Genomic DNA, 12,803 nt, shown 5'->3' with positions numbered 1-12,803 from the left:
TGTATATAATGTATCTCCCCCTGTGTATATAATGTATCTCCCCCTGTGTATATAATGTATCTTCCCCTGTATATATAATGTATCTTCCCCTGTATATAATGTATCTTCCTCTGTGTATATAATGTATCTTCCCCTGTATATAATGTATCTCCCCCTGTGTATATAATGTATCTTCCCCTGTGTATATAATGTATCTTCCCCTGTGTATATAATGCATCTTCCCCTGTGTATATAATGTATCTTCCCCTGTATATAATGTATCTTCCCCTCTGTATATAATGCATCTTCCCCTCTGTATATAATGTATCTTCCCCTGTGTATATAATGCATCTTCCCCTGTGTATATAATGGATCTTCCCCTGTGTATATAATGGATCTTCCCCTGTGTATATAATGTATCTTCCCCTGTGTATATAATGTATCTTCCCCTGTGTATATAATGTATCTTCCCCTGTATATAATGTATCTTCCCCTGTGTATATAATGCATCTTCCCCTGTGTATATAATGTATCTTCCCCTGTGTATATAATGCATCTTCCCCTGTGTATATAATGTATCTTCCCCTGTGTATATAATGCATCTTCCCCTGTGTATATAATGCATCTTCCCCTCTGTATATAATGTATCTTCCCCTGTGTATATAATGTATCTTCCCCTGTGTATATAATGCATCTTCCCCTGTGTATATAATGTATCTTCCCCTGTGTATATAATGTATCTCCCCCTGTGTATATAATGTATCTTCCCCTGTATATGATGTATCTTCCCCTGTGTATATAATGTATCTCCCCCTGTGTATATAATGTATCTTCCCCTGTATATATAATGTATCTTCCCCTGTATATAATGTATCTTCCTCTGTGTATATAATGTATCTTCCCCTGTATATAATGTATCTCCCCCTGTGTATATAATGTATCTTCCCCTGTGTATATAATGTATCTTCCCCTGTGTATATAATGCATCTTCCCCTGTGTATATAATGTATCTTCCCCTGTGTATATAATGTATCTTCCCCTCTGTATATAATGCATCTTCCCCTCTGTATATAATGTATCTTCCCCTGTGTATATAATGCATCTTCCCCTGTGTATATAATGTATCTTCCCCTGTGTATATAATGCATCTTCCCCTGTGTATATAATGTATCTTCCCCTGTATATAATGTATCTTCCCCTCTGTATATAATGCATCTTCCCCTGTATATAATGTATCTTCCCCTGTGTATATAATGTATCTTCCCCTGTATATAATGCATCTTCCCCTGTGTATATAATGTATCTTCCCCTGTATATAATGTATCTTCCCCTCTGTATATAATGCATCTTCCCCTGTATATAATGTATCTTCCCCTCTGTATATAATGCATCTTCCCCTGTATATAATGTATCTTCCCCTCTGTATATAATGTATCTTCCCCTCTGTATATAATGTATCTTCCCCTCTGTATATAATGCATCTTCCCCTCTGTATATAATGTATCTTCCCCTGTGTATATAATGCATCTTCCCCTGTGTATATAATGTATCTTCCCCTGTGTATATAATGTATCTTCCCCTGTGTATATAATGTATCTTCCCCTGTATATAATGTATCTTCCCCTCTGTATATAATGCATCTTCCCCTGTATATAATGTATCTTCCCCTCTGTATATAATGCATCTTCCCCTGTGTATATAATGTATCTTCCCCTGTGTATATAATGTATCTTCCCCTGTGTATATAATGTATCTTCCCCTGTGTATATAATGTATCTTCCCCTCTGTATATAATGCATCTTCCCCTCTGTATAGAATGTATCTTCCCCTGTGTATATAATGCATCTTCCCCTGTGTATATAATGTATCTTCCCCTGTATATAATGTATCTTCCCCTGTGTATATAATGTATCTTCCCCTGTGTATATAATGCATCTTCCCCTGTGTATATAATGCATCTTCCCCTGTGTATATAATGTATCTTCCCCTGTGTATATAATGTATCTCCCCCTGTGTATATAATGTATCTCCCCCTGTGTATATAATGCATCTTCCCCTGTATATAATGTATCTTCCCCTGTGTATATAATGTATCTCCCCCTGTGTATATAATGTATCTTCCCCTGTATATAATGTATCTTCCTCTGTGTATATAATGTATCTTCCCCTGTATATAATGTATCTCCCCCTGTGTATATAATGTATCTCCCCCTGTGTATATAATGTATCTTCCCCTGTATATAATGTATCTTCCCCTGTGTATATAATGTATCTCCCCCTGTGTATATAATGTATCTTCCCCTCTGTATATAATGTATCTTCCCCTGTATATAATGTATCTTCCCCTCTGTATATAATGTATCTTCCCCTGTATATAATGTATCTCCCCTCTGTATATAATGTATCTTCCCCTCTGTATATAATGTATCTTCCCCTCTGTGTATATAATGTATCTCCCCCCCTGTATATGATGTATCTTCCTCTGTGTATATAATGTATCTTCCCCTCTGTATATAATGTATCTTCCCCTGTATATAATGTATCTTCCCCTGTGTATATAATGTATCTTCCCCTGTGTATATAATGTATCTTCCCCTCTGTATATAATGTATCTCCCCCCCGTATATAATGTATCTTCCCCTGTGTATATAATGTATCTTCCCCTGTGTATATAATGTATCTTCCCCTCTGTATATAATGCATCTTCCCCTGTGTATATAATGTATCTTCTCCTGTGTATATAATGTATCTTCCCCTGTATATAATGTATCTTCCCCTCTGTATATAATGTATCTTCCCCTGTGTATATAATGTATCTTCCCCTCTGTATATAATGCATCTTCCCCTGTGTATATAATGCATCTTCCCCTGTGTATATAATGCATCTTCCCCTCTGTATATAATGTATCTTCCCCTGTGTATATAATGTATCTTCCCCTCTGTATATAATGTATCTTCCCCTGTGTATATAATGTATCTTCCCCTGTATATAATGTATCTTCCCCTCTGTATATAATGTATCTTCCCCTCTGTATATAATGTATCTTCCCCTCTGTATATAATGTATCTTCCCCTCTGTATATAATGCATCTTCCCCTGTGTATATAATGTATCTTCCCCTGTGTATATAATGTATCTTCCCCTCTGTATATAATGTATCTTCCCCTCTGTATATAATGTATCTTCCCCTCTGTATATAATGCATCTTCCCCTGTGTATATAATGTATCTTCCCCTGTATATAATGTATCTTCCCCTCTGTATATAATGTATCTTCCCCTCTGTATATAATGTATCTTCCCCTCTGTATATAATGTATCTTCCCCTCTGTATATAATGCATCTTCCCCTGTGTATATAATGTATCTCCCCCTGTGTATATAATGTATCTTCCCCTGTATATAATGTATCTTCCCCTGTATATAATGTATCTCCCCCTGTGTATATAATGTATCTCCCCCTGTGTATATAATGTATCTTCCTCTGTGTATATAATGTATCTTCCCCTGTATATAATGTATCTCCCCCTGTGTATATAATGTATCTTCCCCTGTGTATATAATGTATCTTCCCCTGTGTATATAATGCATCTTCCCCTGTGTATATAATGTATCTTCCCCTGTGTATATAATGTATCTTCCCCTCTGTATATAATGCATCTTCCCCTCTGTATATAATGTATCTTCCCCTGTGTATATAATGCATCTTCCCCTGTATATAATGTATCTTCCCCTCTGTATATAATGTATCTTCCCCTGTGTATATAATGTATCTTCCCCTGTATATAATGTATCTTCCCCTCTGTATATAATGCATCTTCCCCTGTATATAATGTATCTTCCCCTGTGTATATAATGTATCTTCCCCTGTATATAATGCATCTTCCCCTGTGTATATAATGTATCTTCCCCTGTATATAATGTATCTTCCCCTCTGTATATAATGCATCTTCCCCTGTATATAATGTATCTTCCCCTCTGTATATAATGCATCTTCCCCTGTATATAATGTATCTTCCCCTCTGTATATAATGTATCTTCCCCTCTGTATATAATGTATCTTCCCCTCTGTATATAATGCATCTTCCCCTCTGTATATAATGTATCTTCCCCTGTGTATATAATGTATCTTCCCCTGTGTATATAATGTATCTTCCCCTGTGTATATAATGTATCTTCCCCTGTATATAATGTATCTTCCCCTCTGTATATAATGCATCTTCCCCTGTATATAATGTATCTTCCCCTCTGTATATAATGCATCTTCCCCTGTGTATATAATGTATCTTCCCCTGTGTATATAATGTATCTTCCCCTGTGTATATAATGTATCTTCCCCTGTGTATATAATGTATCTTCCCCTCTGTATATAATGCATCTTCCCCTCTGTATAGAATGTATCTTCCCCTGTGTATATAATGCATCTTCCCCTGTGTATATAATGTATCTTCCCCTGTATATAATGTATCTTCCCCTGTGTATATAATGTATCTTCCCCTGTGTATATAATGCATCTTCCCCTGTGTATATAATGCATCTTCCCCTGTGTATATAATGTATCTTCCCCTGTGTATATAATGTATCTCCCCCTGTGTATATAATGTATCTCCCCCTGTGTATATAATGCATCTTCCCCTGTATATAATGTATCTTCCCCTGTGTATATAATGTATCTTCCCCTGTGTATATAATGTATCTCCCCCTGTGTATATAATGTATCTTCCCCTGTATATAATGTATCTTCCTCTGTGTATATAATGTATCTTCCCCTGTATATAATGTATCTCCCCCTGTGTATATAATGTATCTCCCCCTGTGTATATAATGTATCTTCCCCTGTATATAATGTATCTTCCCCTGTGTATATAATGTATCTCCCCCTGTGTATATAATGTATCTTCCCCTCTGTATATAATGTATCTTCCCCTGTATATAATGTATCTTCCCCTCTGTATATAATGTATCTTCCCCTGTATATAATGTATCTCCCCTCTGTATATAATGTATCTTCCCCTCTGTATATAATGTATCTTCCCCTCTGTGTATATAATGTATCTCCCCCCCTGTATATGATGTATCTTCCTCTGTGTATATAATGTATCTTCCCCTCTGTATATAATGTATCTTCCCCTGTATATAATGTATCTTCCCCTGTGTATATAATGTATCTTCCCCTGTGTATATAATGTATCTTCCCCTCTGTATATAATGTATCTCCCCCCCGTATATAATGTATCTTCCCCTGTGTATATAATGTATCTTCCCCTGTGTATATAATGTATCTTCCCCTCTGTATATAATGCATCTTCCCCTGTGTATATAATGTATCTTCTCCTGTGTATATAATGTATCTTCCCCTGTATATAATGTATCTTCCCCTCTGTATATAATGTATCTTCCCCTGTGTATATAATGTATCTTCCCCTCTGTATATAATGCATCTTCCCCTGTGTATATAATGCATCTTCCCCTGTGTATATAATGCATCTTCCCCTCTGTATATAATGTATCTTCCCCTGTGTATATAATGTATCTTCCCCTCTGTATATAATGTATCTTCCCCTGTGTATATAATGTATCTTCCCCTGTATATAATGTATCTTCCCCTCTGTATATAATGTATCTTCCCCTGTGTATATAATGTATCTTCCCCTCTGTATATAATGTATCTTCCCCTGTGTATATAATGTATCTTCCCCTGTATATAATGTATCTTCCCCTCTGTATATAATGTATCTTCCCCTCTGTATATAATGCATCTTCCCCTGTGTATATAATGTATCTTCCCCTGTGTATATAATGTATCTTCCCCTCTGTATATAATGTATCTTCCCCTCTGTATATAATGTATCTTCCCCTCTGTATATAATGCATCTTCCCCTGTGTATATAATGTATCTTCCCCTGTATATAATGTATCTTCCCCTCTGTATATAATGTATCTTCCCCTCTGTATATAATGTATCTTCCCCTCTGTATATAATGTATCTTCCCCTCTGTATATAATGTATCTTCCCCTCTGTATATAATGCATCTTCCCCTGTGTATATAATGTATCTCCCCCTGTGTATATAATGTATCTTCCCCTCTGTATATAATGTATCTTCCCCTCTGTATATAATGTATCTTCCCCTCTGTATATAATGCATCTTCCCCTGTGTATATAATGCATCTTCCCCTGTGTATATAATGTATCTTCCCCTGTGTATATAATGTATCTTCCCCTGTGTATATAATGTATGTTCCCCTGTGTATATAATGTATCTACCCTCTGTATATAATGTATCTTCCCCTCTGTACATAATGTATCTTCCCCTCTGTATATAATGTATCTTCCCCTCTGTATATAATGCATCTTCCCCCCTGTATATAATGCATCTTCCCCTCTGTATATAATGTATCTTCCCCTCTGTATATAATGCATCTTCCCCTGTGTATATAATGCATCTTCCCCTGTGTATATAATGTATCTTCCCCTCTGTATATAATGTATCTTCCCCTGTATATAATGTATCTTCCCCTCTGTATATAATGTATCTTCCCCTCTGTATATAATGCATCTTCCCCTGTATATATAATGCATCTTCCCCCCTGTATATAATGTATCTTCCCCTGTGTATATAATGTATCTTCCCCTGTGTATATAATGTATCTTCCCCTGTGTATATAATGTATCTTCCCCCCTGTATATAATGTATCTTCCCCCGTGTATATAATGTATCTTCCCCTGTGTATATAATGTATCTTCCCCTCTGTATATAATGTATCTTCCCCTGTGTATATAATGCATCTTCCCCTGTGTATATAATGCATCTTCCCCTGTGTATATAATGCATCTTCCCCTGTGTATATAATGTATCTTCCCCTCTGTATATAATGTATCTTCCCCTGTGTATATAATGTATCTCCCCTCTGTATATAATGTATCTTCCCCTCTGTATATAATGTATCTTCCCCTCTGTGTATATAATGTATCTTCCTCTGTGTATATAATGTATCTTCCCCTCTGTATATAATGTATCTTCCCCTGTGTATATAATGTATCTTCCCCTGTGTATATAATGTATCTTCCCCTGTGTATATAATGTATCTTCCCCTGTGTATATAATGTATCTTCCCCTGTGTATATAATGTATCTTCCCCTGTGTATATAATGTATCTTCCCCTGTGTATATAATGTATCTTCCCCTGTGTATATAATGTATCTTCCCCTGTGTATATAATGTATCTTCCCCTGTGTATATAATGTATCTTCCCCTGTGTATATAATGTATCTTCCCCTGTGTATATAATGTATCTTCCCCTCTGTATATAATGTATCTTCCCCTCTGTATATAATGTATCTTCCCCTCTGTATATAATGTATCTTCCCCTGTGTATATAATGTATCTTCCCCTGTGTATATAATGTATCTTCCCCTGTGTATATAATGTATCTTCCCCTGTGTATATAATGTATCTTCCCCTGTGTATATAATGTATCTTCCCCTGTGTATATAATGTATCTTCCCCTGTGTATATAATGTATCTTCCCCTGTGTATATAATGTATCTTCCCCTGTGTATATAATGTATCTTCCCCTGTGTATATAATGTATCTTCCCCTGTGTATATAATGTATCTTCCCCTGTGTATATAATGTATCTCCCCCCCTGTATGTAATGTATCTTCCCCTCTGTGTATAATGTATCATCTGTAGATTGGCGCTCATCATATCCCCTTGCTTCCGGGTCACTCGTCTAAGCCCATTACCTAACCCCGACCTGTGCAACCTCCACTAATTCCTCCAGGAGCTAAACATAGGCTGCTCGACGTCATGACGCGATGACCACCAACACTTTCCATCAGTGGTGGACACAGACAGAAAAGGGCCCCTGTGAAAGCACAGTATAGGGGCCCCTGTGAAAGCACAGTATACAAGCCCCTGTGAAAGCACAGTATGGGGGGCACCTGTGAAAGCACAGTATGGGGGGCTCCTGTGAAAGCACAGTAGGGAGCCCCTGTGAAAGCACAGTATACAAGCCCCTGTGAAATCACAGTAGGGAGCCCCTGTGAAAGCACAATATGGGGGCCCTGTGAAAGCACAGTATACAAGCACCTGTGAAAGCACAGTATGGGGGGCACCTGTGAAAGCACAGTATGGGGGGTTCCTGTGAAAACACAGTATGGGGGCCCCTGTGAAAGCACAGTATGGGGGGCACCTGTGAAAGCACAGTATGGGGGGCACCTGTGAAAGCACAGTATGGGGGCCCCTGTGAAAGCACAGTATGGGGGGGCTCTTTGCAGTCCAAAGTCCTGTGTATGACAGAAACTGCTGCTGCTTTGGAGGTGGATGTGGCCCCTGAGCTCTGGGCCCCTGCAGTTGCACTAATCTGTTTGCTTTGACTTTCCATGCAGCAGCAGAGGCTGGAGACCCCCACCACCCAGGTGCAGACTGTGGACCACGGCTGGATTCATTGAGGCAGTCGCACCAAATTCTTCTTTTAATTTGCTCCTTTTTAAACAAACAATCTACTTTATGTGTTCGCCTTGTTTTGGTTTTTCTTATTGTCACCAATGTGCTGGAGAGGCACATTGTGCTGCCCCGTGGTATTCAGAGCTGCTGGAGAGGCACATTGTGCTGCCCCGGGGTATTCGGAGCTGCTGGAGAGGCACATTGTGCTGCCCCGGGGTATTTGGAGCTGCTGGAGAGGCACATTGTGCTGCCCTGGGGTATTTGGAGCTCTCGGAGAGGCACATTGTGCTGCCCCGTGGTATTCAGAGCTGCTGGAGAGGCACATTGTGCTGCCCCGTGGTATTCAGAGCTGCTGGAGAGGCACATTGTGCTGCCCCGTGGTATTCAGAGCTGCTGGAGAGGCACATTGTGCTGCCCCGGGGTATTCGGAGCTGCTGGAGAGGCACATTGTGCTGCCCCGGGGTATTTGGAGCTGCTGGAGAGGCACATTGTGCTGCCCTGGGGTATTTGGAGCTCTCGGAGAGGCACATTGTGCTGCCCCGTGGTATTCAGAGCTGCTGGAGAGGCACATTGTGCTGCCCCGTGGTATTCAGAGCTGCTGGAGAGGCACATTGTGCTGCACCGTGGTATTCAGAGCTGCTGGAGAGGCACATTGTGCTGCACCGTGGTATTCAGAGCTGCTGGAGAGGCACATTGTGCTGCCCCGTGGTATTCGGAGCTGCTGGAGAGGCACATTGTACTGCCCCGTGGTATTCAGAGCTGCTGGAGAGGCACATTGTACTGCCCCATGGTATTCAGAGCTGCTGGAGAGGCACATTGTACTGCCCCGTGGTATTCAGAGCTGCTGGAGAGGCACATTGTGCTGCCCCAGGGTATTCGGAGCTGCTGGAGAGGCACATTGTGCTGCACCGTGGTATTCAGACCTGCTGGAGAGGCACATTGTGCTGCACCGTGGTATTCAGACCTGCTGGAGAGGCACATTGTGCTGCACCGTGGTATTCAGAGCTGCTGGAGAGGCACATTGTGCTGCCCCGTGGTATTCAGAGCTGCTGGAGAGGCACATTGTGCTGCCCCGTGGTATTCAGAGCTGCTGGAGAGGCACATTGTACTGACCCGTGGTATTCAGAGCTGCTGGAGAGGCACATTGTGCTGCACCGTGGTATTCGGAGCTGCTGGAGAGGCACATTGTGCTGCCCCGTGGTATTCAGTGCTGCTGGAGAGGCACATTGTGCTGCCCCGTGGTATTCAGAGCTGCTGGAGAGGCACATTGTGCTGCACCGTGGTATTCAGAGCTGCTGGAGAGGCACATTGTACTGACCCGTGGTATTCAGAGCTGCTGGAGAGGCACATTGTGCTGCACCGTGGTATTCGGAGCTGCTGGAGAGGCACATTGTGCTGCCTCGTGGTATTCGGAGCTGCTGGAGAGGCACATTGTGCTGCATCGTTGTATGTACAGCTGCTGGAGGGGTATTCAGTGCTGCTCCGGAGTATGTACCGCTGCTGGAGGGGTATTCAGTGCTGCTCCGGGGTATGTACCGCTGCTGGAGGGGTATTCAGTGCTGCTCCGGAGTATGTACCGCTGCTGGAGGGGTATTCAGTGCTGCTCCGGGGGAAGTACCGCTGCTGGAGGGGTATTCAGTGCTGCTCCGGGGGAAGTACCGCTGCTGGAGGGGTATTCAGTGCTGCTCCGGGGTATGTACAGCTGCTGGAGGGGTATTCAGTGCTGCTCCGGGGGAAGTACCGCTGCTGGAGGGGTATTCAGTGCTGCTCCGGGGTATGTACAGCTGCTGGAGGGGTATGCAGTGCTGCTCCGGGGGAAGTACCGCTGCTGGAGAGGTATTCAGTGCTGCTCCGGGAGAAGTACCGCTGCTGGAGGGGTATTCAGTGCTGCTCCGGGGGAAGTACCGCTGCTGGAGGGGTATTCAGTGCTGCTCCGGGGGAAGTACCGCTGCTGGAGGGGTATTCAGTGCTGCTCCGGGGGAAGTACCGCTGCTGGAGGGGTATTCAGTGCTGCTCCGGGGGAAGTACCGCTGCTGGAGGGGTATTCAGTGCTGCTCCGGGGGAAGTACCGCTGCTGGAGGGGTATTCAGTGCTGCATGTGGATGTTCTGGATTCCTGGTTCATTTTCCCCTCGGGCTGGGAGGAAAGTGCCCGGAGTCTATAATAAGCTGCCGGCAGCTGCGGGGTTTACAGGAGCAGCCACATAACAAATCACTGCAGGACCACCATTAAATACCAGCCCCCCCCTCATCAGCCCGGCACACAGTGACTGGCATACACAGCGCCGGTGAATGTGGCTGTCACTGGACGCAGCGGGCGACTGACGAGACATTTTGTTGCTGCAACCTCTTGCAACTCGCATTAAACCAAATAATCTTCAATCATTCAGTTCCAACTACTGATCCGGACAAATGACGGCCACGACGGACCCATCAGTATAGAAAACACGCTCTCAGATTCCTCCAACATTTTCAGGAGTTACGTAGGCCGCGGCACACTCACCCAGTCCCAAAGACCCATGTCAAAGTCACCCAGTCCCATAGGCCCACCGCACACTCACCCAGTCCAGTAGGCCATCGGCACACTCACCCAGTCCCGTATGCCCGCGGCACACTCACCCAGTCCCATAGGCCCATGGCACACTCACCCAGTCCCGTAGGCCCATGGCACACTCACCCAGTCCCAAAGACCCATGGCACACTCACCCAGTCCCATAGGCCCATGGCACACTCACCCAGTCCCGTAGGCCCATGGCACACTCACCCAGTCCCGTAGGCCCATGGCACACTCACCCAGTCCCATAGGCCCGTGGCACACTCACCCAGTCCTGTAGGCCCATGGCACACTCACCCAGTCCTGTAGGCCCATGGCACACTCACCCAGTCCCAAAGACCCATGTCAAAGTCACCCAGTCCCATAGGCCCACGGCACACTCACCTAGTCCAGTAGGCCGGCGGCACACTCACCCAGTCCCGTAGGCCTATGGCACACTCACCCAGTCCCGTAGGCCCATGGCACACTCACCCAGTCCCGTAGGCCTATGGCACACTCACCCAGTCCCGTAGGCCCGCGGCATACTCACCCAGTCCTGTAGGCCCATGTCACACTCACCCAGTCCTGTAGGCCAGTGGCACACTCACCCAGTCCTGTAGGCTGGCGGCACACTCACCCAGTCCCGTAGGCCCGTGGCACACTCACCCAGTCCCGTAGGCCCGCGGCACGCTCACCCAGTCCCAAAGACCCATGTCAAAGTCACCCAGTCCCATAGGCCCACGGCACACTCACCCAGTCCTGTAGGCCGGCAGCACACTCACCCAGTCTCGTAGGCCCGCGGCACAGTCACCCAGTCCCATAGGCCCCGTGGCACACTCACCCAGTCCCATAGGCCCCGTGGCACACTCACCCAGTCCCATAGGCCCCGTGGCACACTCACCCAGTCCTGTAGGCAGGTAGCTCAGCTCTTCACACAGGTAGTAGTCGTCAGGGTTAATGAAGGGCATGTGCTGGAGTATGCTCTCTTTGGGGATGAGATACAAGACCTCTGCAATGTCTCCATCCTCGATGATGGACATCCGCTTGACAGGGTTGGGGGGCTTGTTCTTGGCGGGTGGGACATTCTTGCTGCGCCCAGAGGAACAAAGTTTCCCTAGGGCATTCAGACTTCGAGGAAAGGATGGCATCATGTGAAGGAGAGGAGAATCCTGCGGGTCTGTGCCTGCCTGCGGGTCTGTGCTTGCTTGCGGGTCTGTGCCTGCCCCCGGCACCTTACAGGGGTCTATCTATGCGGAGGGCACCGTGTGAGGACAGCGCCATTCTCCTGGAGCAGAAGAAGACCCGTCTCCTGGGTGCCGGCTCTCCGGAGACTGACAAGGACCTGCGACTGGATCCTGACTCCTCGGTGAAAGAGATTAAGATGAGATAGAGAGATTACCAGCAGGAGATTACTGCCCGGGTCACCTGACCCCCTGTGACCACAGTCTGACCACAGCGCCGCGCCGTTACAATGGAGCCACAGCCACGGCTTTTCCTTTGTTGTGCTGTGCCCGATGGGTTAAATGGATCTTGGAGAATCCTGGTGTAAGTAAAATGAAGTAAAAGGATTACACTCAAACGTCTTAAAATAAATTATGATATCCTTGAAGTCGGGGATTTATGCACCGGGAGGAGACATCTGCGCTGATAATCCGCCTGATGCTGAACAGAACTACACGGAGCAAGACGGAATAAGGAGGCGACATTAAGGAGCCGCTGAAAGGGAATCCCCGCCGCGGTGCAGATGGAGCGGACTGCGGTGGACACGTCCACAGGATAAGGAGCGAGAGCGGAGACGAGGCCAAATGTTACAATGAAGGCTGCTCCATCTGTACCCGAGAGC

At 44.5% G+C, this 12,803-nt stretch overlaps 1 protein-coding gene across 1 annotated transcript in view; it reads right to left on the bottom strand.

Annotated features, from left to right (window-relative positions):
• Nucleotides 1–12,803, bottom strand: part of ABLIM1 (actin binding LIM protein 1) — a 331,013-nt gene that overhangs the window by 307,081 nt on the left and 11,129 nt on the right. The gene's annotated exons all lie outside the window — the stretch shown is intronic.

The sequence above is a fragment of the Anomaloglossus baeobatrachus genome, chromosome 5 (assembly GCF_048569485.1).
Source record: "Anomaloglossus baeobatrachus isolate aAnoBae1 chromosome 5, aAnoBae1.hap1, whole genome shotgun sequence".
Classification (NCBI taxonomy): Eukaryota; Metazoa; Chordata; class Amphibia; order Anura; family Aromobatidae; genus Anomaloglossus; species Anomaloglossus baeobatrachus.
This window is presented reverse-complemented; position numbering and strand designations above follow the sequence as displayed.